We start from the raw sequence: 25008 nt of genomic DNA, 5'->3' as shown, positions 1-25008 counted from the left end.
GCTACTTTGGAGCTCTCACTGGACTCCCTGAGAGTTCCCATTGGTTGGGGAAGTGCGGTAGGCGGGAATTTCGGAGGAGGGATTTCCTGTTGGTGTAGTGTGTCCCAGGACAAGGCCGCCTGTGTGGCATTTGCTGGAGGTTTGGAAATACAGCTTGTTCCTGCTTGAGTGGCTTGTGATTTTGTGCCCAGCCAGACTGCAGCATTTGGCAGCCCGTGCAGGGAACGCCTGAAGCTCGGAGGTAAGTGAAATTCCTCACCCCTGAGGGAAGGCAAGAGAATGGGTGACCATTTCAAAATACAATGTGTTCTTGTTTTGATTTATTTTGTTTTTGTTTCAAGCTGCCTATCCCTAGAGCTTTCTCAGGCAAACTGGGAAAAATGGTTGGCTCAAGGTTTGAAGTTGTTTGGCCCTGAGGAAGAGAAAATTAATACAACGATTTTTTGTTCTGTTTTTGTTTCATTCTGTTTCGGTTTTGTTTTGTGTTATCTTATTCAGTTGCGTTATCTTTATAGCTGATTAGAAATTAGTAAAAAACAAACCGAAAGAGTGTTAAGTAAATTGTTAGAGGTTCAGACCATGGAGAAAGACATTTTAGATCAAGCAAAAGAGAAGGTCTCTCGAGCTAGTCAGACAGAGGAAGAAAAATTAAAGGAAAAGGGGATATTAGGCAAAAAGCTACAACAAGAGGCTGCTACTAACACTGTTCTATAACCAGAGGGTGTAATTCAACCAATAGCTCCACCTATAGAGATAGCTGAGTGGCCCTCAACTCCCATAGTTGATAGATGGAATCCTGAGACAGGACCTCAAAGATTAGCATGTCCTGTACTTGAGCAGGCAGGAGGGCAGCGAATTCACTGTGCTTTAGATTTCAAAACAGTGAAGCAGTTAAAGGAGGCTGTAACAACCTATGGTCCCCAAGCACCCTTCACTGTAAGCATGGTCGAATCCATTACCAACTTGGACATGACGCCAGCAGACTGGGCTAGCATGTGTAAATCTGTGCTAAATGGAGGGCAATATTTGTTATGGAAGGTTGCCAATGAGGAATTTTGCACGGAGGTCAGCTAGGCGAAATGCAGCAGCCGGTTACCCTCAAAGAAATCTAGATATGTTGTTAGGAAAAGGACCTTATGAGGGTCAACGGCAACAAATTGAATATGATCCTGCTATATACGCACAAATTGCTGCAGACGCAGTTAGGGCATGGGAGACTTTACAAGGACATGGAGATTTACGAGGTCAATTATCTAAGGTAATACAGAGAACTAATGAACCTTATGCTGAATTTGTAGATAGGCTTATTCAAACAGCTTCCAGAGTTTTTGGGGATACAGAACAAGCAATGCCATTAATACAACAACTGGCTTATGACCAAGCAAATCGTTACTGCAGAGAGGTTATTAGACCATGGAAACATGAAGATTTAAACACATATATTAAATTATGTAGAGACATTAATGAACAAGGGCAAGTCTTGGCAGCTGCAGTACAACAGGCTTTAGATGCCAGGCCAAAAACATGCTACAATTGTGAACAAACAGGACATTTTAAAAGGAATTGCCCCATAGGAGAAGGGTTTAACAAAACTAGGTATCAAAGGAATAGAATACCGGGTATTTGCCCACGATGACGTAGAGGGAGACATTGGGCTAATGAATGCCGTTCTCAAATCACCATAGAGGGTACTCCATTATCAAAAAAAAAGGACAAAGACCAGGTGTTTACCCATGATATCGTGGAGAAAGGCATCAGGCTCCATTGCCAAAAACTGGACTGGGGGGCCCAATGCTCCAGGGCCCACAACCACAAATATATGGGGCAATGGAGGAACCCAGCAATACCATCAGGGTAGTGCCCAGGACACATTATCCATTAAATCCCTCATCAGACAAACCAGAGGGAACGCAGGGCTGGACATCTGTGCCTTCACCAGAGCAGTACTAACTCCAGAGATGGGAGTTCAAATCATTCCCACAGGGGTAAAAGGACCTCTTCCCCAAGGAACAGTAGGCTTATTATTGGGACGCAGTTCTTCTACACTAAAAGGACTTATGATAAGTCCTGGGGTAATTGATCCCGATTATGTAGGTGAAATAAAAATTATAACTAGTTCTCCAAGAGGTATATCAGTAAATTCACCAGGAGACAGAATAGCACAGTTATTAATAATAACCAGCCTGCATGATAAATTTTCCAGTTGTACTGTAGAAAGAGGTTCCAGGGGATTAGGCTCCACAGGTGTAGATTGAGCTATGCTGTCTTTAAATTTAGATTCTCGCCCAATGCTAAAACTAAATATTCAAGGACATGAATTTAATGGGCTACTGGACACAGGTGCTGACGTTAGCATCATATCTCGTCAAGAATGGCCAAAACACTGGCCATTACAAGAAGCCACTCAAACACTTCGAGGCCTAGGAGTGGCGACTAATCCCCATAGAAGTGCAATGGTATTAGATTGGAAGGATCCTGAAGGATGTGAAGGAACTATACAACCATATGTATTGGATCATCTTCCTATAAATTTATGGGGACGAGATGTCCTAGATCAATTAGGTTTGACATTAACAAATAACATCAATCCTAATGTGCCCACTACTAGGGCTAGACAAGATTTTAGGAAAGAAAAAAGATTAGGAGAACAAGAACAAGGTATAGCAGCACCAATTCAAATAGATCAAGGAATAAACAGACATGTATTGGGTTTTCAGAAGGGGCCACTGAGACAATCAAAATTAGTTGGAAATCAGAAAGATCAGTATGAGTTCCTCAGTGGCCCCTGACAAAAGAAAAGACACAAGTAGCCCATGACCTGGTCAAACAACAATTAGCAGAGAGACATATACAACCTTCCGTATCTCCCGATAATACTCCCATTTTTGTCATCAAAAAGAAATCTGGCAAATGGAGATTATTGCAAGATTTAAGAGCCATTAATAATAAAATGGTTATTATGGGACCTGCTCAATCGGGGATTCCCCAATTGTCTGCTTTGCCAAAAACCTGGTATGTTTTAGCTATAGATATTGAAGATTGTTTTTTTTTTTCAATTCCAATTCATCCTGAGGATAGTCCACGTTTTGCATTTACTATCCCTGCACTGAAACATGAAGGTCCCAATCAGAGAGATGAATGGAAAGTACTCCCTCAAGGGATAGCTAACAGCCCAACTATGTGTCAAATTTATATTAACAAAGCAACCCAGCCACTTAGAAATCAAAATCCTGAACTACAAATATTTCACTATATGGATGCTGTATTGTTAGCACACAAAGATAAAAACACATTGCTAGAATGTTATGCTACAGTTACAAATTTATTAAAAAATTATAATCTAGAGATAGCAATAGATAAAGTACAATTAAATTTTCCAATTAATTATTTAAGAGTTCTATTATCCTCAACCATGGTTCGTCCACCAAAAATTCAAATATGAGTAGATCAACTCAAATCACTTAACGACTTTCAAAAGTTATCAGGAGACATAAATTGGATAAGGCCTTATCTAGGCATACCAGGAGGAGAGTTGGGACCTTTATTTGATATCTTAAAAGGTCCATCACATCCAAATTCACCCCACAGGTTAACACCTGAAGCAAGAAAGGCATTAAAAATTATTGAAACATATATGGAAAATATGCATTTGGATAGAATTGATATAAGTTTGCTTTTATTATTTATTGTACTACCAACAAAAAAATATTCCTACAGGAGTATTTTGGCAAGAAGGTCCATTATTGTGGATACATTTATCTTATTCTCCTAACACTATTCTTACTAGGTATCCTGAGGCTGTAGGACAATTAATACTCAAAGGAATAAAAGCAGCAAAGGGAGTGTTTGGAATTTCTTCCAATAAAATTATTACTCCATATACTATGGATCAAATTGATGAGTTAGCTAATGAGTTAAATACTTGGGCAATAATCATGTGTAAATCTAATGTTTCATTTGATAATCACTTACCATCTAATCCTTTGGTGTCTTTTTTGGTCCTCGCATCCTGTAATTTTTCCAAAAATGACAAGAAAAACACCTATCATGAATGCTCCAAATATATTCACTGATGGGTTAAATAATGGTACAGCAGCAGTAGTTACCCCTGATCAAACTTTTACATTTTTAGTACCCAAACAATCAGCTCAAAAGGTAGAGCTTAATGCAGTTTAACAAGCTTTTGTGATATATAAAGATTCTGTATTTAATTTATTTTTTGATAGTCTATAGTTAATGCTATAGTATCCCTTGAAGATGCTGGTAGGATTTCTCCTTCCTCCACTGTTTTCTCTTTGTATTCCACTATACAAAGTCTAATCTGGGACAGAAAAGATCCATTCTTTATAGGACATTATCAGGGCACATACAGGATTGCCTGGAGCCCTTAGTTTCGGCAATGATTTAGCAGATAAAACTATACATGACATATTTTCGCTACACTAGAAGAAACTACAAATTTTCATAAAAGGTTCCATGTCAATGCTAATAATTTACAAAAGCGCTTTAAAATAACTAAGGAACAAGCCAGACATATAATAAAATAATGTCAAAATTGTGTGACCTTTTTACCACAAGTTAATCTTGGAGTCAATCCTAGAGGATTGATACCTAACCATATTTGGCAGATGGACGTCACACGCTTGCCAGAATTTGGAAAATTAAAATATTTGCATGTTACAGTTGATACTTCTTCTGGATTTTTGATGGGCTCCCTTCATGCCGGGGAAAAAACTAAAGATATTATAGCTCATTGCTTACAAAATTTTGCCACTGTGAGCGTTCCAAAACAGTTAAAAACGGATAATGGTCCTGGTTATACTTCTACCCCTTTTAAACAATTTTGCTAATCATTTGGCATTACTCACATAACAGGAATTCCATATAATCCTCAGGGACAAGGCATAGTTGAAAGATCTCATCAAACTATTAAAATGTACTTATTAAAACAAAAAGGGGGAATTGAAAAGGGGTATATATCCCCCAAAGATAAACTTAAAATAACCCTTTTTACTCTAAACTTTTAAAATTTGGATTCATCAGGGCTTAGTGCTGCGGAAAGGCATATGTATCCAAAAAATGTACATAAGCCTAAGGTACTTTGGAAGGATATTCTAACAGGACAATGGAAAGGTCCTGACCCAGTAATTGTCTGGAGTCGGGGTTCTGTTTGTGTGTTTCCACAGGGAGAACAGCAGCCGATTTGGATTCCAGAGAGACTAACCAAAGCGATTTCTACAGACCAAAAAGAAGATGATTTGACTCAAAACACTGATATCCAGAGCTCCAGCTTGGCTATTCTTACATCTGCGACAGTGATTAACCAGGATACTTTTTTCAATGTCTATTTTATTATTGCCTTTTCCCACATCATAAAATTCTATTTTATTTTTTGAGCTCATACAGACCTAGGTTAATGTTTCTCTGATCAGTTTTATTTTTTGACTGTGGAGTTTTTAAACATTGCAATGGAGATTTCACCTGTGTAAAGCTACAAGGCCTTTACAATTGTCTTATGTGTTGTACGTTTGTGTGCACACTTGTGTTTTGTGTTGTATGTCTGTGTGTGCGTATGTCCATATATCATACATGAGGAGCGCTCATAAAAAATGCATCTGAATTTTTTTTTTATTCATGTGATTTTAATGGTTTAATTTAAATTGGGTAAACAGCTGTTGAGGATTGTTTTAATATGTGTACAAATAAGGAGGTTAGCAGATCTGTTTGTTTACTTTCACCTTTCCTTTTCATTATATTTAATAATTCTGTTCAGGATAATGTAAATTGTTCAGAAAACTGTTTTCTTAGTACCTGTTGGAATGTTACATTTTTTTTTTTTTTTTTTAGCCATCATTGCCAGAATTCCTATCTTCATCCAGTGCCGCTGAAGACAAAGATAAAACCAAACTATAGCTTCTTCGATAGCTTTCACAGTAAACTGTATAAACTGATGCATCAATGAATAATAACAAGTAATGCTCAATCAAGGAGTCGATTTACTTTGGGAAGAAATGGACATATTGATAGATTCCTCCGCTTTGAATTGCTTGCAGAACTTGCCTGGACTATGTATCACTTGTATACATTGTAAACTATCTGTTGGTACAGCCAATTGTGGTAGTGCTGGCATATCTTTGCTGATGGTGTCACCGGTGATACAATGTTTCCAAAGGAGCCATCAACTGGCTTGGTGTCCTGGCATTTCTGTATACTCCTCCCTTCTGCTAGTGATGGTCTAAAATTTGGGGGCCAACAGAGGTGAGGCAAAGAACCTCATCCCCCCACTGGCACCAAGGCCAAATTTGGGGGCCAATAGAGGTGAGGCAAAGAACCTCACCCCCCCTACACTGGTGCAAAGGCCAAATTTGGGGGCCAACAGAGATGAGGCAAAGAACCTCACCTCCCCACTGGTGCATAGGACTATCCACAAGTATGGCTGTATGCTGGACCGGTAGTCAGTGACGGGTATGATCCAATTGCAGTGGTACTAACCTAAGACAGGAGGCTGACGCCTAGAGGTCAGCTCATCCGATGACGGGTAAGGACCATATGTTGTATTGGACAACGTAACAAGCATGGTCCCTAAGCCACATTGCTTGTTGTTTAATTAAATAGAAGGGGAGAGATGCTGAGTGCCATAGCCAAGTAAGAATGACGCATGGCATTTTTGGTTGAAAGGTGACCCCAGCAAGCCATTGAGATGATAATGATTATGTTAAGATGTGCATTCAATTGGAGATTAGACCCCTGCTCTCTGTCTAGGCCTGCTACTTTGGAGCTCTCGCGGGACTCCCGGAGAGTTCCCATTGGTTGGGGAAGTGCAGTTGAAGGAAATTCCGGAGGAGGGATTTCCTGTTGGTGTAGTGTGTCCCAGGAGAAGGCCGCGTGCGTGGCATTTGCAGGAGGTTTGGAAATAAAGCTTGTTCCTGCTTGAGTGGCTCGTGATTTTGTGCCCAGCCAGACTGTGGCATGGAGGCTGGGAAATTTATGATCAATTCCACATATGGTAAGAGCCCACTTTCTGGCTCATAGATGGCACTTTTTGCTGTGTCCTTACATGGTAGAAAGGACTAACTACTTTTATAAGAGCATTAATCTCCTTCATGAGGGCTTTGCCATCACGACCTAATCACCTTCCAAAGGACCTACTTCCTAATACAATTACCTTAGAATTTCAACAAGGGAATTTTGAGACAACACAAACCTTCAGACCAGAGCAGGTTACCTACCTGATAAGCTATCTCTCCTACTCTAATTATAAAATGAAGTTCAGATCTCATTGTCTAGCAATATTATCTAACAAACTCATTACTTTCAGTTAATCCTCATGATCAGTTTTTAAGGAAGAAAAACTGGTTAAACCATGGATGAGCAAATTGAGGATAAAAGAGATTAAAGAATGTATCTATAGTCTCATGACTACTAAATAAGAAAACAGATAGAATCTGGTTCTCCTGACCCAGAATTCACAGTGGGCCGTACCACACCTATTTCAGTACAGCCCCAACTTGTTTTCTCAATTCTCTTTCATATTTTCATGGTCTATACAAATTGACCAACTAAACCTACACAAGCATTTAAACAAATAAAGTTGTTTCATTGAAAAAAAACAGATGCCGAACTTGGGTGTAGTTCAGTGGTAAAGCATGTACTTGCATTCATGAGGCCCTGGGTCCAATCTCCAACATCAAAAAACAAAACTAAAAATCAAAACAACTCCCCACCAAACACCTAAAAATGCTTTCTTTTTATGATAGAAAGATGATAGAAAGCATGTTATGATAGAAAGCATATTCTTTTATAAAGAACATGCTGATTATAGAAAATTTTGGAAAACAAAAAAAAAAATGAAAGAGTAAGATTAAAAGTCATTCACAATAAGTAAAAATGAATAATCTACAACTATCCATAATATGGATGAATCACATAACCTTGAATGTGGGAAATTAAGACACAAAAGAGTACATGTGATAACATTTCATTTATATAAAAGAAACTAAAACAGTCAAAACTATGGAATATCACTAGAAGTTGGGGGCATGAGGGCCTAGGGGATGTAGAAAACACTCAATTTCTTGATCTGGCACTTGCTGCATGTCTATCGTTCAGAATATAAAAATCAATGGACTGCATATTTTCATATATGTATGTATGTACACAGACACACACACACGTACATGTAACATTTTTGAAGCCAAACACTATATTAATATTTTAGTATTTTCATTCTGGTGTTTTCCCCCTTTTGGTATGATTTTAAAAAAAATAAAAATAATTATGATCATATTGTATGTGCAATTTTGTACCCTGACATTTCACCTAACATAAAAGTAAAAACATTTACTAAAATTATTATTAAAAAAATCTTCATAAAAGAAATACAAATGGTCAACAAACATATGAAAAAATGTTCAACTTCACTAGTAATTAGAGAAATGCAAATTAAAACTACGTTGAGATTTTGGGGCTGGAGTTGTGGTTCAGTGGTACAGCACTTGCGTAGCATGTGTAAGGCATTGGGTTCGATTCTCAGTACCGCATATAAATGAATGAATAAAATAAAGATCCATCAATATCTAAAAAATATTTTAAAAACTACATAGAGATTTCATCTCACTCTAATCAGAATGGTGATTATCAAGAATACAAGTACAGAGCTGGGTATGTAGCTCAGTGGTAAAGCGTTTGCCTAGCATGTGTGAGGCACTGGGTTTGATTCTCAGCACTGCATATAAATAAATAAATAAATAAAAGTCTGACAACTAAAAAATTATAAAAAAAGAACACAAGTACAATAAATGTTGACGAGGATGTGGGGAAAAATGTACACTTATACATTGCTGGTAGGATTGCAAAGAGACTGCAAATTGATGCAGCCACTGTGGAAAGCAGTATGGAGATTCCTCAGAAAATTGGAATGGAACCACCATTTGACCCAGTTATTCCACTCCTCAGATATAACAGAAGGACTTAAAATCAGCATACTATAGTGACGCTGCTACATCCATGTTCACAGCAGCTCAATTATAATAGCTAAGCTATGGAACAAACCTAGATGCCCTTCAATAGATGAATGGAGAAAGAAAATGCAGTATATATACACATGGTATATTACTCAGTCATAAAGAAGAATGAAATTATGGCATTTGCTGGTAAATGGATGAAACTGGAGACTATTATGCTAAATGGTATAAAACAATCCCCACAAAAACTAGAGGCCAAATGTTCTCTCTGATATGCGCATGCTGACTCACAATAGGTGAGAGGTGGGGGGGATAGAGTTTCACTGGATTAGGAGGCTATGGGGGGAATGGAAGGGAGATGGGAATGGAAAAAGACAGTGAAATAAATTGGACATAACTTTCCTAGTCATACATGAGTACACAACCAGTGTAACAACCACAGAAACAGAAAGTTATACTCCATATATGTATGATATGTCAAAATATATTCTGCTGTCATGTGTAACTGAAAAGAATTTTAAAAATTCTTAATATATACTTTTAATGGCTGTATAAAAGTCCATCTGGTTCTTGTCCACATTTCCTTAACAAGTGTCCTGATATCTACATTTGTTTCAATGTTCATTACTGAAAGTATTGCTGTAAATGAATAATTTTACCCTTTAAGTTTTTTTAGCCACTCTCTCCCCTTATGCTGCCTTATATGTTTATATTACACATTAGCCTTATGTAATTATTAATGTACTTACAATACCATCATTGCTTAGTAAAAAGCTTCCCCCAAATCAAACCATATCATTTTCCACCTCTATCCCCATAGAATATTATGTCATGATAATATTGAACATGATCAGGTACTTAACTATTCATTGAAATGTTTTCAGGAACCAAGTAAAGCCTCCATTCTTACCAATCCTGATTTCAGTATCACCTTAGTGGTCCATGAAACATAAGCATTTTAGGCAGTTGTGTTCCAAACTTCTTATTTAGTCCGCATGGCTAAATGCTTACAGCCAGTTAAGTGTAGCTCTGTTTGAAGGTATAAATACTAGACTAAATATTGGATTCACTCAACAACTGGCTATGCCAAGTCTTTAGAATCCAATGAGACTCAGACAACTACCTGGCATTAAAGAGCTTACAGTTGGTGGATAATTAATATGGATGTTGCTTTTAAGACCCACAGTCTAGCAGGGAAGGTAACATAAAACAAATTTGGAATCCTCCCTCTTGAGCTTTCAAATCCAAGTGCACAGGCAGGAACAGATACCAGCCCCAGAGCCAGACACTGAATATTCAACCTGGCTGGGTGCCTTCATGCTTGTTAGTCTGGATGTGTGGGTCTGTTGTATTTAAAATATAGTTTGAAGTGTTTTACAAACATTATTAATCTTGTATCTCACAATGGTCCAAAAGGTACCATGATTTTGCATTGTCAGATATGATTATAACAATTATGATAGAAACCAAAAGACAGCTAATAAAAACAGCTGAGTGGTTAAAAAAAATCTTTTTGTTTCTCTTTTCTGTTTCTCCTTCTTTCCTCCCTCTCTCCTTTTCCTTCTTTGGAAACAGAAAGAAGACTGGAAAGACCTCTGAAGGGCCAAGGATGAAACACAAGCAGGAATGATGAGCTAGTACACAGAAGAGAGAGCTTCAGAAGTCTCCATTCTGAAATGCAATAGCATGATCAAGACCAAAGGCAGAACATGGTCCAGTGTTAGTTTAAGAGGCCAGGACACTGTATGAGAACAGAAAGAACAAGCACAGCGAGGTTTGAGCCCACCAAGGATCCTGTAATTCAAGAGGTGAGGGGTGAACATGAACATCAAGGGCTACTGAGGGCCTCCCCAAGGTCCCAGAGAAATCATGAAGAAACCCCTGGCACCAAGAGATTTTTAATGTGGACAAAGTTCCTCCACTTCAGAAAAAGATGCCCCATAGAACATTTAGTAGCAAGGGCAAAACTGGTTATAAAGCTTCAAAGATCCAACTGACACTCCTTGAACTGCATCAGAGTATTGCAAGCTTAAAGCCGTCTTACTCACTTTGAACTTGTGAACAAATGAGTTTAAGAGTCCTCTCAGAAGCTCACCCGTTTGAAGGGAGAGCTTCTAAAATTACAGTGCAAAGGAATAAGAACTGGGCATATGGTGTAGAAAGAAGGCAAGACAGGCTCCCAAAGGAGTGAGCACCTCTTCCAGAAGGGACGAACAACCACACTATCTTTGGGACTACTGGGTATTTTGACAGGTAAAGGAGAAGTGAAACCATCTTTTTTGTATGACCAAACAGCAAGCTCATACATTTCGGCATCAATATATAAGATGGCTTATTAATTTAGCTGCACACAAGATGGTCAAGGGGTGGGAGGGTCAACAAGCAAGAGGTAGGATAGCCACCTGCAGGAGTCCTGGGCAGGAGACCAGAGTCAAATGTCAGAGGTCCTGTGTGTATCTCAGAGTCTTAATTCAACCCTGCAGGCACTGACAGGGCTAAGCTTATAACAGTTCAGTAATGTGAGATTTCTGCATTCAAAAGCTCATGGTGACAGGTGGAGGATGAGTCTCAGGTGAGGAGAGCAGTTCAGAGGCAGCAGACTAAATGAGAGATGATGAATCAGAGTGATGAAGGATGGGAGGCAGGGAAAACTTCCTCAGCTGTCCTGAAGGTAAGATCAGAAGGACTAGATAGATGAGTCAAGGTGAGGTGGCACAGGAAAGCAAGATTAGGAATAAGATGAATAATTGTGCCACAAACCCAGGCAGGAAATAACGAAGTTGTGACTTGCTAATCTTAAGAAATGACATGTGGTTCAGCAGCAGGGCTGAAACTAGAGTGCAGTCCACTGAAGGAATACAGATTTGTACGTTCATTACTGTGTGTATCTGTTCAAACACAAACACACACACACACACACACACACACACACACAGAGAATAAAATCAATGTAAGTGAAAAAAACCACAAATAGCAGAATTCTTACATTATTAGGACATGGACCTCTTTCAGAACTTGATGAATTCTGCAGAAGGGAGTGGAGGAATAGGAGAAAGGCAAGGCAAGGCACAGAAACAGACATGTTGAGGGAAAAAAAAAACAGGAGGCCCCTTGCTGCCCATACCGAGAAAACAGGTTAAGAAATTATGGAGCTGGAGCGAAGAGTTGAGGGCATGGCAGGTTGCAAGAAGTTCTAAATTAACATTTTTCAACCGGGATGTTACTGGCAAATTGTGAATGATGTCTTCCCCATACTCAATGATTAACACCCACCCCCACCCTCACCCCTGGGGCCCAGCCCCTGACTAGAAATATCTACACCACAGTTTCTGCAATAACCAAACACTGCTCCCGTGTACTTCCAAACAGTACCAACCCATTGAGAATCCCTGGTCAAGGAGGAGAGGAGGAGGCAGCAAAGAAGACTTAATCAGAAAGATCAGACACAAGAAGAAAAGCAGATTCAATCCTCAAGCCTACAGGTCAGCTCCCCCTCCAAAATGTAACCAGGAAGGAACTTGGTCCTCACCTCTCCACCTAGGACACTGTCTAAGCCCTCCCTAGATGGATTATCACACTCATCTTCCAGCTAGTCTTTTTTCTTTTAATATGGTGCCATTCATGTGCTAGGCGGGAGCACACTGAGCCACAACCCCAGGCCCCCAGTTAGTCTTTTTGCTTTTATCCTTACTCCCCAAAGGCAAGCAACTTTATGGCAGCAGTGCAAGCCTTTTCAATTTTACTCATTTTAGTTAACAATAAATAGCATTTTTATATTACTAACTCCCACAATAACACTATGAGATGGTACCATTACCGTTTCCATGTTACTGATAAGACACAAAGAAGCTATGGAATTAATCCATGGTTACAGTGATACAGGACTGGGATTTTAACCCAGTTGATTCCAGACTCCAGACCCTTTCCTACCACCTCACACTGCTCTCTATTTTGTTTATTTCTCTGTTCAAGACCCTCAACTGTCCTCTTGTGTAAAAATGAAGATTCTTGTCACAGTCACTAAAGCCCTATTATAGGCCCCTGACCCTGTCATGTCCTCTTTGCCTTATCTCTAGCCATTGCCCCTTGCTCTCCTCCAGCCTTGTCCTCTAATTTTCTGTGATGTGGACACACCTGTAGGCCTCTGCCTTCGAGCTCATGATGTCCTCACTCTGGAGTATTCTTTCAGGAGTTAGAGAGAAGGTTCCTTCACTTCATTAAGGTTTCTACTCAAATGTGGTCACATTAGTGAGGACTTTCTGCCTATCCAATATCAAGTAACACCTCCACCCTCGCCAAGTATTTTTATTTCCCCCTCCCTGCTTTATATGTATTTTGTTTCTCCATTTATCATCATGCAAATAATGAGAAATTACTTGCTCACTTATTAACACCCTTAGTAGCATGAGCTCTGCATGGACAGAAGAGCTTTGAGCTTTATGTTTTTTCTCTGCTACACAGTCATGCATGGAAGGGAATGAAGTTGAGTTTTTGAATGAAAGAATGAACAAAAAAGAGTGTTGCTATGGGGCTGGGGTGTGGTTCAGTAGTACAGCAATTGGTAAGCATGTATGAGGCACTAGGTTCGATCTCAGCACCAAAATAAATAAATAAATCAAACAAAGTAAAGATTTCGTGATCATGCCCATCTACAACTAAAATAAGTAAATAAATAAATAAATAAATAACAAAAAAGAGTGGTGCTATGGAAGAAATGTTTCAAGCCAGAGGAAAAGTGAGCCTAAAGTGGCAATATGTTGCAAAACAATTTGGATATATTAGGACTGCAAAGTTGCTATTGACTGTGGCAGTCAAGATATTGGTGTGTATGGTTCTAAATGTTTCTAAGAAATGGTACCTGGTTGCAGAGTAGCTGGGCAGGTGAACTAACAGAAGCAATGAACACAGACAATTCCTGTAAGAAGCTGGCTGAGAATGCCGACAACTAGAAAGAATAGCAGACTCGAGAGAGACTTGAGTATACAGTTTTCAGGCTAAGAGTATGGAGCCAAGAAAAGGCGAGACTGGAATTTGGTAGAGAGAAAGGACTGCTGATGGGAAATGCCTTGGAGATACAAACTCCAGAGTGTGGGGGATGAGAAGGGTCTCTGCATTAAGAAACAAACCCTCTTCTCCCACTGTGAATGACTAGAGATGATCCTCTTCCCCTGGTACTCTCCAGAACCACCAAATTGGACAGACTGTATTAGAACCTGTCCTTTGCAAACATCTCTGAGGCCTGTTTGGACTCCGAGTTCAGACAGAAGGAGCAGATGGAGCTTGCCAGAGTTGGGTGAGGGGAAAGGCATCAACTCTCCACTAGGCCACCTGATGCATATTAATTTCCACATATGGACACATATAAACATGCACTTCAAAACAAGAGTAATGAATTACAAGGCTGATTTAAAAATTATGAACTTGGTGCTCAGTATGTTTCATAAATAGTCCAAAGCTACCCAGGCACAGCCAGGCTTTTAAATATAATACAATCACTGTGGTGTTTCCTGATAAGGTTCAACAGGGGAAGAGATGGTTAAGCCTGGAAAAATGACAATGAAGGGGTGATCTAGGCTGGGATACTGTTAAAGAGAGAAAACAGTGAAGTAGTTATCATTAATAACAAGCATTTGAAATTAGTTAAAGGGGCAAAGAGCATAGGCATCCCCCTTCAAGAAGGGAAATGAAGTGAGAGAAGAAATATTTGAGTAGGAAGGTTTCTATAAAGGCTACAGGAAGGAAACTAGAAATCTCATTAAATATGACAAAAGCACATTATCAATAATTAGATTTAGATGCTTTTCACTTAGTGTTATCCAACTATGAATGTCAATTGATAAAATGGAAAAAGGATGCAAGAGACAACTAATTTTAGAGAGATAGGTAAGAGCAATTCAGTGGAGGAAAAATACTCTTTATAACAGTGTTGGAATGATTAAATTTTCATATTAAAAAAATGAAATGTAATCCACAACTGATCTCATATAAAAATTAACACAAAATAGATCAAAGACCTAAATCTAAAAACTATAAAAATTCTAGAATTTAAGAGAAAATCTTTTTTTTTTTTTTTTTTACGTCTGGTTAGGCAAAGGTTTCTTAAATGCCACATTAGACATGCAATCTATAAAGAAACAAATTCATAAGTTGGAATTCCTCAAAAATTAAAACTCCTAGGGGCTGGGGTTGTGGCTCAGAGGTAGAGCGCTTGCTTATTATGTATGAAGCACTGGATTCAATCCTCAGCACCACCTAAAAATAAAATAGAGATATTGTGTCCACCTATAACTAAAAAAATAAATAAATATTAAAAAAATTAAAGCTTCTGCTCTTCAAAAGTCACCATGAAGAGAGTGACAATACAAACCACAAATTGGGAGAAACTCTTTGTAAATCACATATTTGATGAATGGCTTGTATTTAAAATTAAATCATAAGAAAACAATCAACCCAACAAAAACATGGGCAAAAAACCTGAAAGGACACTTTACCAGAGAAGACAGAAAAAAAGCAAAAAAGACTTTAGTAGGTGTTCAACATCATTTGTCTAGTCATTAGACAAATGCAAATTTAAAACAGGTAATACGGCAATATTAAAACTTAAAAAATTATACCATGTATGGGCAAGAAAAGTAAAGGAACTACCAATGTTTATACACTGCTATTAAGAATATAAAGTGTCACTATTAGTTTGAAAACAGTTTGGCTGTTTTTCTGTTTTGTTTTGTTTTGATCAGGGATTGAATCCAGGGGTGCTTAACCACTGAGCCATGTCCCCATCCCTTTTCATCTTTATTTTGAGACAGACCTTCTCTAAGTTGCTGAGGCTGGCTTTGAACTTGTAATCCTCCTGCCTCAGCCTCCTGAGCCAATGGGATTACAAGTGTGTGCCACTGTGTCTGGCTGATTTGACTGTTTCTTAAAAAATGAAGCAAATACCTTCCACCAGATCCAGTCATTGAATTCCTATGTGCTTACCCAAGATAAAGTATAGGTTAATACTGTTATGAAAGTATTCATAACAGCTGTATTTGTAATAGTCAAAATTAGAAACAATGCAAATGTCCATCAATAGCTGAACAGATAAACAAGCTGCTATACATTTATACAATTTTCAGAAATGAAAAGGAATAAACAACAGCTATATCAACATGAATGAATCACCAAATAATTACTGAGTGAATGAAGCCAGTCCAAAACAACATATATATCATATCAATCTCAAAGTCTAGAAAAGGTAAGCTATACTATGGTGACAGAAAGTAGAAAGTCGTTCAAAAGGTGGGGGAAGGATGGAAAATGAAAAAATTATAAGGGCAATGAGAAACTTTGAAGGGGGTGATGGATATGTTTATTATCTTGATTGTGGTGATGATTTCACATGCATTTATATAGTCAGACGATGCAAATTATATAGTGAAGTATGTGTAGTTTATTGCATGTCAATTATATCCCAATAAAGCTGTTTTGAAAAAGAAATACATGGGAAGTCATTATTATTAAAGAATAAAAAATAAATACAAATAAACTACTATAAAGTTTCTTGACATTTAATGTATCAGGTATGAGAACCTCTTGTAAAAATGATAGATTTTACCTTAAACATTATAAAACATCTCTAGTTTATTTCTCACTGGTATTTCTGGCAGAGTTTATATATTAAAAATCTATTCAAAATTTTAAAGCAAAAATAAGAATGAATTCTTACTTTTCTGAATAATGTCTATTCATTAAGAGAACACTAGTTTTTAACATATATACTTATATTTGGCATAATAACTTAAGTGATCTTTCAATAATAAAATTACTATAATTAAGAATAAACATGACATAATACTCAGAAGCTAATGCCAGTTAATGAAATGACAAAATATATCACCCATAAGAATAAAACCTGGTGGAAAATAATCATGACACTCTTATTACAACCTACATTTATACCTGACTTACTATCAAAACAAAGAGTATGCTACTTGAATAGGAACTATTTTTCTTAATGCATAAAACTTTGACAGTCCTGGAGCTAACTGTAATTAGCTTTGTGCTACATCTGAATAGGATTTTTTTTTAAATGCCCCAAATAAGTCTTTTAAATTCTACATCAGGCTGTGAATTAAATAGGTAATAAATATTATTGGTGCTAAGGAGCTACAAGCAATTTGTTCCAGGTCACTACAGTAATAAGTAAAGGGGACAAAAAACAACAAGGGTTCTGAATCCTAACTTTCCTCTACAATGGTGGCTACTTGTGATGAAAATGTCCTGGGGGCACAAAAGTCCTGAACAAAGCGAATCATGTGGTTTGCCCTTCTCCACCCACACTACTGATGTCTTTATTACAGGTAAAACTGGGTCTAAACAAAAACCAACATAAGGCAAAGGGTCTGGTTAAAGGAGGCATATGTCTATCTTTCTGACCAGCAAAAAAGGAATGTGAAATGATGGAACAAGAAGAAGAATTTCCTTGAGTGAAGGAAATGTATGAAAGCATAAGCTTCCTCTTTATGACTGAATGTGTAAACTGTGCACTCCTCTTTTGGAAGAGAACCCAGCAGAGGGTTTGGCTTATCCCAGGAGCTCAAAAACACAGCCCTAACCACCCCTGCTCTCCAATCCAAGAACACCCTAGCTGATGAAAGCCTATATACCACCAGGAGGTATCAATTTGGAAATCTAAAGGTTGAGGGCTGAGGAATGAGTTTTAAAGACAACAGAATCAACTCTAAGGTCCTGGATATACTAAGTAATCGACAAAATACAAAGCTAGAATTAGAATTACAAGGTGATAACTGAAAGAAAACTATAATCCCAAGAAATAAGCCATGAGAGAATGCACATAATTATGTAAGAAGTAGAGATTACATAATCAATAATAGGACTTACATCAAACTAATATTTTGTAAAGAGCAACCACAAAACAAAAATACTGAAAGCTTTAGAACTTCTTTGGCTAAAACAGGAATGCTTTAGTGAGGAGAGAAAAAAAGCAACTTCCCCACCTCTAGGTGGCTCCCAGTTGTAAACAACTATTTCTTTCCCTAACTGGTCAAAGAAATGTCTAGTGACATCAACACCTGAACAGTACCTAACATCCTTAGAACTCCACATCTCATTTTTCTCCTGGAGTTTCCCTATCTTTCTTTGAATCTGCCACTGAGCAGTGGATAGCAGCTGACTGGTGTGTTATCATGGGATATGATATAAAATAGTATGGCATAAGACATTTTTTTTCTTTTCATTAATCCTATACCGATGAGAAATGCATAATTATTTTAATGATGTACTTACAAAAGGATTAGCTACAACAGAAAATCACAAGGGTAACACTAATTAAAAGGTGTCTCAATTTATTACTTATATGAATTTTCTACAGAGTCCAAATGCATTAATTTTACCTGATATCTGTGAAGGCTCTTAAATATAATTCATATAACCAGCAAAGAAGGAACATAGAGCAGAGTTGGACTGGCTTTTATGTCACTTTCCAGAAAGCAAACTTAACAATGATAAATAAGGCAATGGAGATACAAATACAAAACTGATATTACTATCTTATTCATTATATCAACAAATATTTATTGAGCACCTAATATATAAAGGAATAAACTAGGCGTTATCACTGCCCTTATGAGCAAGAGAGGGAAATTAAGCAATAAAACAATATGTAATTCTAAAATATGGTAAATATTAAGAAGGAAAAGATGAAATATACTGCAAGGGAGAAAATTAAGGAAATATAATTTACATAATGATAAGGTTGGCCTTCTTAGAGAAAATATAGAGAAAGGATATTTTAGCTAGCACACCAAAATGAGAAATTTCTAAAGCTGATGGCCCTAAGAGAGAGAGACCTGGCACAGGAGCAATAGTCCTGAGGCAAGTCTGCTGAGAACTGGCCAAGATGCTGGCAAGAGATGTAGGTGAGGGGGCAGAGACCAAATTACACAGGGCCTTGAAGGCATGTTAAGGATTCTGTATCTTACCTCAAGAATAAATGTGCTGGGCTGGGGTTGTAGCTCAGTGGTAGAATACTTGCCTAGCACATATGAGGCACTGGATTCGATCCTTAGCACCGCATAAAAATAAATAAATAAAGGTATTGTGTCCATTTATAACTAAAAAAATATTTAAAAAAAGATGTGTTACCTGGGAGCCTTAAAAACAAATGACTCTTTTTCTTCAGATTGCTGTTGGGAAAACAAACTGGAAAGAAAGGGTATACAGTGTGGCAGGAGGCTACCGAATCTGGAAGAGGTAACAGTGGCTTGAACTAGAATGGTAGCATGTTAAAGGATGAAAATCAGATAGATCTGAAAGAGATTTCCCAGGAAAAATGGACAGGATTTTGTGGCAAACTGGTTTGGAGTGGTTGATAAACAGAAAAAAAGAAGAGATGAAAAATAGAGTAGGAACAGTTCAAAAGTCTGGAAGTCATGAGGTCAGCTCTGGAGAAATCTGAAATGCTGCCATTTATTGGCTAAGACAAGTCAGGCACTGTATTAGGTGTTCTGCTCATTGTAACATTCCTTATAGAAGTAGCATTCCCATTTTACAGACAGCAAATTGTAGATCACAGAGGTTGAATAGCTGGACCAAGACTATTTATCTTGGAAGTGAAAAATTCATACCTGCCACCCCAGTCTGTCTGTCTGGTTGGAGGGTAAACATTATTTTTACTATACATATAATATATATATATATTGGAAACTATATTTTTATCTTTCAAACATATTTAGGGTTGGAACAAGCAAATACCCAATGAGAATAAATAGGTAATACATTACTTTTTTAATTCAAAATGTCAGATTTGTGATGCATAATGTTTTCTTATCCAAATCCCATCCCCATTCCACTTCTACTTATAAAAAATTTTGCAATGTTTGAACACTAGCAAGACATCTAAGACCTTAACATTTTACAAAAATTAGCAAAACCATTATACCAGGAATCATAATAAAAGAGCAACAATAATCCAGAAGCAAGCAAGAGGTTTACTCTCAAGTCATTATACACATTAATATAAGACAGATTAAGAAATGAGTAAGTAACCTTGAAAAACCAATCATTTCTCAAACTGCAAGACATTCACATCAAAAACTGATACAAGCTACCAGAAAGAGAAGGCTGCAAAAGCCAAGCACTAAAGACTCAGATTAAAAAGTCACAATTAAAAAAAATAAAAATAAAATAAAGGCAAAAGTAAATAACATAATCATGTATGATTTTAAATCTGCAGTTTGCACATATCACAACCAAACTCAGGACATACACCATAAAAATGACTTAAACATCCTCTTCTCTTTCTAACTGCTTTTCCCTGCTGCACACTGACACTTCTACAAACTGAAATGCCTTTCCTATCTGCACAATCCCATGATTTGCTCCCTCTAGGGGCTCCTAATGTCCCAGAGCTACTGAAGCCCAGAAATAAGGCTTAATCAATGAACCTACAAATATTTCAATGCATTACTGCCAATTGTGTCAATTATGGAAAGCGCCATCAAGAGACTCTCAAAAGGAGGGAAAAAATTTTGAGATGGGGAGATTTTTGAAAGATACAATCACCTACATAACAAATTATATTTTGTTCCATTTGATCCTTCAATAAAATAATCATCAAATTATGTTCAGTGTTTTTAAAGTAAGGTATACTCAGGTGTAATTTTGATGGTTTGGGAAAAGATCCCCGTGGAAATGAATAATATTAAAAGTACCATTAGTATGACCACTAAAAGAACTCACACAAACCACTTCCCACACTGATAGTGCAGTGTCCTGCATCCTGATTCTTGCATTCACCCGCCCTGCACCTCTTCCTGCAGAGAGCTGGCTGGCATTCACTGCTGCCTCATCCAGGCGAAGGGCAGGATGTTGAAAGCCCATTAAGAAAGCTTCCCATTTTCTGCTCCTTGGTAACATGATCGCAACTCCTGGCAACTACCAGATGAAAGATTTTTTTTTTTTTTAATAAAGAAAAACTACCGTGAATCAGAAAACAAAAGAGTCTGAAGAGCTGAGATCTATACATATTTAAAGACGGATCTAATGAAGAATTGCTGAGCCACAATCTACTGGAAAATCCATAAATGTTCGTCCCTGCTGTCACCAGGCTGGAGAAATTTTATAAATGCAATGATTTGCTGTATTGACAGGACTAGCCTGACAGGTTTAAATCAGCTAGGATACGTGCCCTGCATCTATTTCCCTTCTAAATCCCTAAAGATCAGGGGCAATGTTGACCTGCAATTATATCCTAAGATTGTGCTGCTCAAGATTCCATTTGTGTGTGGGAAAGTAGTGGTTCAGCAACACCAGGCGGCTCTACGATGCTAAAACAGCAACGCAACACTCATTAGGAACCCAGGTTTCGTCTTATAAAACCCTTGTGGTACAAGGACTCGCATTCAAAGCTCACGTTCCTTAAAGTTGACGCGTTATCAGGCTTTCTGCGATATGCCCTCTCAAAGTTTCTAGTTTGCAGAATGGAATTACTTTGAAAGTCCCCTCTTCTGGACTCCCCAGGAGGCTTGGCGACAGGAGGGAAAGGGGACGCACTATGGTCATCGTTCAAACAAATATTTAAAACGTATAAACCAATCACTACTTTTTCGGAGAAGAAAAGAAGCGTTCACCCAACCGCCACCCGGCCGGGCGAGCATCCGATTTCCATCTGGAGAAAATAAATATATTAAAGAAGCCAGACATACATTTCCCTTCCCAACAAAAGTGGCCTCTAAACTCCCTTGCCAAGGACACTGGGAGGAAGCAGAAAAGCCACGAACAAGCCCGTACTTTTTGGTCCGAGGCGCGTGTGTGCCTCGGAGAGAAGGCGCAAAGGGTGACACACCGGGGAAAAGGTGAACCAGGAGGAGGTGGGGAGCCCGCGGCGGGACGGGGTGGGGGCGGGCGGACGACGCGACCCACCGTGCGGCCTGAGTGGAGAGGGGGCGGGGAAGGGGCAGCCCCGAGGCTCCAGGAGCAGAGGGAGGGTCCCAGGCTCCAGCCCAGAAATCGCCGCCGCCAAGTAAAGTTAATACTTACTCAGTTTCGCAACTGCGCCGCTCCCGCAGGCCGGCCGGCGGCTGGGGACTCGGCGGCGCTGGGGACACGGCGGCGCCCGGAGCCCGGCGGCTGCCCAGTGCCAGTCCCCGCGCCGCCCAGCCCGGCGTTCCCCCGGCACGCGTCCCGCAGCGGCGGGAGGCCCCGGCCCCGCGGCGCGCCCTCTCCGCGCACCTCCGCGGCCGGCTAGGTGAGTGTGGACGCCACCCGCCGGGGTGCCGGGTGCGCGAGCGCGCGGGCAGCAGCCGTCCCCAGCGCCGCCGCCGCGCTGTGGGTGTGCGGGCGTGCAGGCTCGGCTCGGCGAGGTTCAGCGCGACCGGCGCTGCGCTGGGCGCCGGACGAGTGCAGGCGGCCGAGTCGGCGGCCGGCTCGCTCCCGCGGCTGGTGCCTCTGGGCTGGGGGCCGGGCCGGGGGCCGGGCCGGGCCGGGCCGGGCGGCCGGGCGGCTCCGCCCCTTCGCCGGGTCGCGGGCTGAGCGCGCGAGAGGAGCGGCGCGGGGGCGCCCCCCTCGGCCGGGCGCTCGGGTTACAGCCGCGGCCGCCCGGCTCCCCAGCCCGCGCCTCGGCCGCCCGCCTGCGCCGGGCGAGACTGTGTAACGGAACTGGGACGCCAGCGCTGCATTGTGGGAGCTTTCGGGCGGCGGGGGAGCGCGGCGCGGCCCTCGGGCACACCCGGGCCAGACTCCAACGGCCCCTCGCGCGTTCCCCGCCGCTGTGCGGCCGGCCGCGCGCAGAGGCCTGCGGACCCGAAAGCCAGACGCCGTGAGGTGACCAGCGTCTCGGTGACGCTTGCAGGAGCAAAATCTTCCATAGCCCAGGGCTGAGACTTGTAAAACTGCCCTCTAGGGTGACCCGGGAAAGTAGGAGGCCTTTTCCGCAGACGGGGAGGGGGGAGGCCTTTCATCTGGAGTAGCTGTGATTCAGCGTCCCCCTTTGCAGCAGGCAGTGACTGAGGCAAGGAACGAAAAAACAAGCGAATGAATCACTTATGAGTAACAAAAGTTTAGAAAGGCTAGGCACCAATTCAGAAAATGCCCCCCCACCCCCCGCGCCACTGCACACACGCCTATAAAAATAGCCGATAATCAGGGAAGGAAATCGCTACTTTGGGAAGTGCAGTGCAGACATATATGTTGTTTTCTGTTTTCACTCTTCACCTTTTTAAATTTAATGTCATGGAGTAACGCTAGCCATTGGACAAAAATGAAGTCTTTGGTCCAGGCTTTGCTCACACATCCCCATAACTCTGCAACATCTATTAATATGAAAGGAGGTAATGGAAGAGATGCAAGAAAATGCTCCATTTATAAAATGCCCCCTTTAATTTCAGACACCAGCTTTTTATCGTCAAAACAAGGATATTAAATTTGAAGCACAACTTGTTACACTCATGTGATTCAGGACTTGATTGTTTTGACCCTTTGTTTCTTGTTTTTTGACCTTTTGTTACTCAAGAGCTCCTTTTTTTTTTTTTTTTTTTTAGTTCCTCTGCCTTGCAGGTGGGTTGAGGAGGGAGCTCTGGTGAGACTAAAATTTGGCAAGTCAACAAACATTTGGTAGATTTGTGGAGAAAACCTCTCCATCATCCAGATCAAAACCTGAGGGAATATGACTTAAGGTGAATCTATAGGGCATGGATCCTTCCTTAACTCTACTAGAATCTTTTCGAAGGAGTTGTTTAGCCTTAAGGTAAAATGTGTCCTCTAGTAGCCTTGTCAGCCTTCACTCTACAAACAGTATCAGCCACTGTCTGATTGTCAACTAATGGAAAAACTTTATGCTCATCTTATTCTGCTCTTGGTGGCATTTGCCAATGTTATCTCTTCTTCTTAGAACTTCTCTTGCTTTAAAAGTCATCACTCTTTTGTGGAAGTCTTAAAACATGAATGAGTGATAGCAGGCAGAATTGTGACTATTAGGGTGTAAGATTTTACGGAGTAGCTAGACCTTAATCTGTTTTTTTCTTGGTTACCAGGAAGGATCCCCACTTCAGTTATATCACACATCCAGAAGTGAACAAGTTGACTGACTGGTGACAATCAACTCCCATTTGACCAGTATTTAGTAGGATTAAGTTTACTGTGATTGAATAACTATGTCCACTATTTAGGAGAAGCCCTTACTAAGATTCAGGCACCTGGTGAGGTATCCTTGATTCCGAAGCAGAGTGTGCCTTATTGGTAGCTGCCAGAGTCACCAAAGTCATGAATTTGCCACCATCAGTGAAAAATCTCTTCCCTACTTAGTCCTATTTAGTTGCATTCTTTCTTCTGCATATAGTATAATTTAAGGTGTTTTCTTTCTTTGTTTCTTTTTTAGCTGTAATCATGTCCCTGTTAAGGTTTCCTGGGATCACACCAAATGTCTTTCTTTGATGGGATGTGTAAATAACTCTACTTGCAGATTCTAATTATATTCTTGGAAAAAATATGTAACTAGAATGGGTAAGTATTCATACTGTGAAAACACTGTTAATAAAAAGATTTTATTTTTAAGAAAACAACCTGATAATTTGGATTCATAAGAGATCATTATAAAGGGAGACAGGCTAAGCTAGAGTGCACTGGGAATGAATCGGAGATGTACTGGCAAGTATTTAGCAATTTCCTATTACTGTTGTAACAAATTGCCACAAACTTAGTGGCTTCAAACAACAAGAATTTACTGTCTTAAAGTCCTGAAGGTCAGAAGTCTAAAATTAATGTATGAATTATGTTTCTTCTGGAAGTTGGAGGGGAGATCATTCCCTTGCTTTTCCCAGTTTCTGGATACACCTGTATACCTTGGCTTGTGGCTCCTTCCATTTCCTCTGTTGTCAAGGCCCAGACTTCCTGTCTCTTTCCTCTCTGCTCTCTTACTTCTATTTTGTGGTGAGGAGAACATCTCTTTCCCTGAGAACAGAAATTGGTATAGAAGTGTTTTTGATCAGATGTTAGAGACTGAATTGAACTACTTAAAGGAAGAGATGACAGGTGACTTTATTATTTA

The 25008-nt window shown here is 39.8% G+C and overlaps 1 protein-coding gene across 2 annotated transcripts in view; it reads right to left on the bottom strand.

Annotated features, from left to right (window-relative positions):
- Positions 1 to 22424, bottom strand: part of Rassf8 (Ras association domain family member 8) — a 133587-nt gene extending 111163 nt beyond the window's left edge. For both annotated transcript variants that reach the window (XM_076854223.1, XM_076854224.1), the window contains exon 1: positions 22005 to 22424. The gene's annotated coding sequence lies outside the window, so the exon portion shown is untranslated. The remainder of the gene's footprint in view (positions 1 to 22004) is intronic.
- Positions 22425 to 25008: the final 2584 nt, after the last annotated feature.

The sequence above is a fragment of the Callospermophilus lateralis genome, chromosome 4 (assembly GCF_048772815.1).
Source record: "Callospermophilus lateralis isolate mCalLat2 chromosome 4, mCalLat2.hap1, whole genome shotgun sequence".
Lineage (NCBI taxonomy): Eukaryota > Metazoa > Chordata > Mammalia > Rodentia > Sciuridae > Callospermophilus > Callospermophilus lateralis.
This window is presented reverse-complemented; position numbering and strand designations above follow the sequence as displayed.